This window comes from Tupaia chinensis, unplaced genomic scaffold (genome assembly GCF_000334495.1).
Source record: "Tupaia chinensis unplaced genomic scaffold, TupChi_1.0 Scaffold000077_1, whole genome shotgun sequence".
Classification (NCBI taxonomy): domain Eukaryota; kingdom Metazoa; phylum Chordata; class Mammalia; order Scandentia; family Tupaiidae; genus Tupaia; species Tupaia belangeri.
The window spans coordinates 4077293-4082256 of NW_006159538.1; the positions used below are offsets into that span (position 1 = coordinate 4077293).

The following is a 4964-nucleotide window of genomic DNA, read 5'->3' on the forward strand; positions in this document are numbered from 1 at the left end:
GATGAAAAATTGCTTCTGGATATACCGAGTGATTGCTGCCAGAGGACTGGGCTCAGGAAGCAGTGTGGCAGAGACTTTGGTGCCAGAATGTAGTCAAAAAAATCTGATTCAAATTTCAACTCTGCCACTTAAGAACCATGTGACTTTGAACGTGTTCATTTATCCCTTGGAGCCTTGGTTTCTTCTATAAAGTTGACCTAAAAAATTATCTACTTAAATGGTTGTTAACAGAATTTTTTGAGGTGGTACATATCAATGAATGTAGTACCCTAGCCCAGAGTAAGGACTTAATAGTCGGTAGCTGTTAGGATCAGAGAGAATGCACAGATCAGCCAGCCCAGCCTGACCTGCCCTTTTAACCCATCAACCCTCCCCTCTGGGCAGCCAGCCTCAGCATCCTAACCTAGATCCAGTCTTCATCTGGAAAGAAAATGCCCCGGTCCACCTTGCGCTCCCTCGGCCCCTGGTCTGGCTTCCTAACTGCTGTTCTTTACATTCCCCTCTTGAACTAGAACCAGCATGGCCATTCTGATGCCTGCCGTCACCTGTACACAGCCCCTTGGGCTGCCTCTGCCCTTGGCTGCTCAGCCCTTGCTGCTTCCCCTTCCCCCATTACCTGGTTTGGGTAATAATAAAAAGAACAGCAGTGGGACCAGCAGATGGAATCATGGTTACATTGCTGGACTCCCATGCAGTCGACCACAGTTTAAGTCCCGGACCCAGTGGCTTAAAACTCACACAAGACACATGTGTGCATGCGTTCAAATTCCTGAGAGGAGAATGAAGGAGAAGGGATTGAGGCATGGCTATCCCCCCTGGGGAGTGATTTCTAGCTTTCTGTCTCTGTCTCTCTCTGTCTCTCTGGCCAGTGCACATACCCTATAGAACAATCTCTCTTTTAAAAAGTGGCAATATGTGGAATTTATTAAGCCCTTATTATGTGCCAAAAGCTTGCAAAGCAAATTGAATTCAATCTTCACAACAACTTTATGAAATAGATGCTGTTATGATCCCCATTTACAAATGAAGAAGTAGGCAGCAAAAGATTTCTTTGCCCGAAATCAATTTGTAAAGACACACTGTTATTTCAAGTACTGCTGAAAGACACTGGCAATTAAACTATGTTACAATGCTAAGATGAATCCAGATTTAAGAGATGTTCAAAATATGGGTGTAGGGGCTAAGAAAAATATACTATAGAATAATGAAATGCAAATTTTTTGTTGGAGCCAGGAATTGACCTCCGAGAGCCTGTCTGAAGGGCCCTGTACTACACTGGCCTCAAAATCCTATTTATTGAGTACTCCATGAAACAGATATTGTGCTAAGTTTTTTTAAAAACATATATATATATATCATTTTTAAATTTCGTTTTCTTTTATACATTCCATCATGTTATTTAGCTTACAAAGTTAATATTTCAACATGTGAACATTTCTCCCTAGTCTAGTTGATAAAACTATAAAATTATCTTCAACAGATAATACCATATTTCTTTGTCCCATTAATGCTTTTCCTCTCTATTTTTCTTCTAAATGTCCTTCCTCAGACTCTCTTCTTTCACACACTATATCTGGTATTCACATCCATTTACTGCGTTTCTATATTCTTTAGTCAATCAGTTTCAGTCATAGAGTACAGACACTTGGTATATATATTAAGTGGGGACATACAGTGTCTCTCCTTCATAGCCTGGCTAGCTTTACTCAGTAGTAAATCGTCCTTATTCTTCCATTTTCTGTCAAAAGCCAGGGGTTGTTTTTGTTTTTGTTTTTATGGCTGAATAGTATTCCATAGAGTATATGTGCCACAGTTTTTCAATCCATTCGTATCCATTACCTCCTTTAGCCCTCATTAACTGTCCTGCGAGGTAGGTACTGTTTTCTGCTTTGTCCTACAGGTGAGGAAACTAAGGCTCAGAAAAGTTGTATAGTTTGTCCAAAGGTAACTTTGTAAGTCAAAAAACAGATTCAAAACCAAGCCTCTTGGATTCTAGAGTCTTTGCGCTTAAACATTATGTAAGACCGATACTTCCTCTGTGCCTAGATGATTATTCCCACAGCTCCCTCCATGGGTCTCCTCAGTCTGGTCCAAGGATTGAGCCATAGCGGATTATTTCCAACCCGGCTTCATTTGTGCTGTGGGTGGGGGGAGGTGGGTATAGTCCTGGACTGGAGGGCAAAGCACTGGCTTCTTGTGTTGGCATTTCTTATACTAGACCTCACTTACTCCATTGGTAACACAGGGAAAATAAGCCTACTCCTGGTACTTGCCAAAATTACTTTTTTTTTGGTTTGTTTCTTTTTTTGTTGTTGTTGTTGTTGTTGTTTTGTTTTTGCCATAGGGCACTCTGCAATTCCTTCTCCTCCATTATCTTCTTGGGATTTTGGGCATGCCTGAACACATATCTGGAGTGATTTTCAAGCCTTTGGGTCTGGGATTTGAACCACGGTTGGCCATGTGAGAGTCTAGTGTGCCTTAAACACCATGCCACCTGCTGGCCCCCCAAATTACTCTTTCTTGAGATCATATATAAAAGAAATCTATCAAAAAGGATTAGCACATTATCAGACTGTTTATGGATCTACACCTCAATCAAAGTTCCCAAAACCTCCCACCAAACTAGAAAAATCTCCCAAAGGGCCCCGCCGCCCTGCCTTTGTGCGTGCCCTCCCCTGTATAGGAAAGAGCTTCTCATCTTACCAACATAATCCTACCTGTCCATTGTAGGCTTTCTTCTAGGAGATGTCCTGAACAGCTGTCATCGAAGCGATCCATTTCTTCTACCTAATCTTTGTGAGCACTTAGTTCACACAGCACTCAGAGCCTTGCCATGTAACCCGTGAAACTATTGGTTATAGACCATCTCCTCTGTGGAGGACATGTGTTTGTTTTTGCCCCCAATATCATCTTTCCTTTTTGGTAACAGCAATTTGATTCTCCTCTAGTGAACCACCTTCCCTCATTTTAGTCCATAGGGTTTGGTCGGCGTTGATCCCATCCCCAAATCCAGAGGTAGGGCTGAGACCAACTTTCTAATGAATCACTGTGATTGGTTCAGTCAGTGAAGGGCCAATGATTCACTTAAAATCATTGAGAATTACTCCTGGGACTTTTGCTGGAACTGTTGGAATACAAAGCTCTATTTTTGCTGTGACTGAATGTAAACATGGAGCTACAGTAGGATTTTACATGAAAAAAGAATTCCTGAGGAGGAAGTCACCAAGTAAAAGTTACAGAAAGAAACCTTGAGGATAACATTGCTGGAGGCCCTTGAATCTTACATTCAGGTTGCAAGTATTTGCCTAGGACAAATTCTGCTTCCTCTCACTTGTTTTTTTTTCCTCTTAAGTTAGTTTGACTTGGGTTTCTGTAATGTATAACTAAGAGACACAAAAACATTTTCAATTTGTTCATGAACTTTAAGAGGACAAAGTTCTGTTTTTTGGACTCTATGTAACTTGGGGCATACCACAAGGAATTATCTCATCATACCTAGTAAGACAGAGAGTCCTCAGGAGAGCATGAAAATTGAAGGATGGATGTTCACTTCATTCAGTCCCGCTTCTCCTGAGCACTTACAGTGAGCTACATTAAGCATTGAGACCACATGAATGATTATACATAATCCTTGTACTTGAAGTTCTGAGTTCAGTATAAAAGGAGGATATGCACATTATAATATAAGCTGAGCTATAATACAAATCTGAAAAAAAAAAAAAGGGATCCCAAAGGGTTGGCGGTTTGAGAAGATAGGATGTAGGAGTCTTCTCGGAGGAGGTGGCATCTGAGTCAAGTTCTTAAAGAACAAATTGAAGTTTGTAAGCAGAGAAGTGGGAATGGAGAGAAGGTATCCCAGGGACAGGGGATTCCAGGCAGAGAAACAAGATTATATGGAATTATAAAATCAATAAGAAAGGGCCAGCAGGTGGCATGGTGGTTAAAGTGCTGGACTCCCACATGGCCAGCTGAGGTTCAAGCCCCAGACCCGAGGGCTCGCTTTCTCACTTTTCCTCTCTCTCTCTCTCTCTGGTGAGCACATGTTCCCTATAGCAAATTAAGAAATAATAATAAGTCAAATTAAATAAGGAATTCTTTATAAAAAATTAATAAGAGAATCATCATCTCTTCTTCCTCTGGCTTTCTGTATTCCTTTACATCATAGAACCATCATAGTAGTTAAGAACACATGCTCTGAATGCTGGAAGAATTTGTTTCTGCCACCTACTATCCATATGACGATGAGCGAAATTACTTTTACATCTTACAAATAGAGACAACAGTTCTATTTGCCTCATAAGATTACTGAAACATAAAACAAAACGACATACACAAAGACTGTGCCTGGCACAAGGTAATTTCAAAAAATGTTAGCCGCTATTATTTTTATTATAGTCAAGAACCTTTAAGCCCGAGGAACAGAAAACCTAACTCCTACTGGCATAAACAGTAAGGAGATTCTTCATTGCACATAATGGGGAGTCTTGAAGTAGAGCAGAGTTCAGGCATGGAATAATCAAGTCTCTAACTCCACTTCTCCACCGTCCCCCCAGCCCTGCTGTCTTCTTTGTGTTGGCTCTGTCTGCAGCCTGGCTTCCCTCATTGTCTAGAGATGGCTGTGTCACCATATTCTAAACAACTGTGACAATATGCATCCTTGTTCATCCCATCACGACAGAGAAAAAAACCTCCTCCCCCAAACAGAAATATAAATCTCTTCTTTCAATCTGTTTAGGCCAGCTTAAGTTACGTGCCTGCTCTCAGACTGTTGACTGTGACGTTCCCAGTGTGGATCCACTGAAGCCTGGCTTCCTGAACCAGTCATGAGTAAGTGAAGTTGGGTTGCCACGATTAGCTTAGACTAGTGGGGATCTAACTGGAAACCACTCTGGGGTTAGAGATGGAGTCCAGCTTTTCTTCTGGTCACATGGCTACATCATGGCAAGAGAATGGGCTTCTGTTAG

At 41.4% G+C, this 4964-nt stretch overlaps 1 long non-coding RNA gene across 1 annotated transcript in view; it reads left to right on the forward strand.

The window, feature by feature from the left end:
- The window catches only part of LOC102473207 (uncharacterized), an 8189-nt gene that overhangs the window by 944 nt on the left and 2281 nt on the right, over window positions 1-4964 (forward strand). The window contains exon 2 of the long non-coding RNA XR_333678.3: window positions 4736-4827. This is a non-coding gene — a long non-coding RNA (uncharacterized LOC102473207). The remainder of the gene's footprint in view (window positions 1-4735; window positions 4828-4964) is intronic.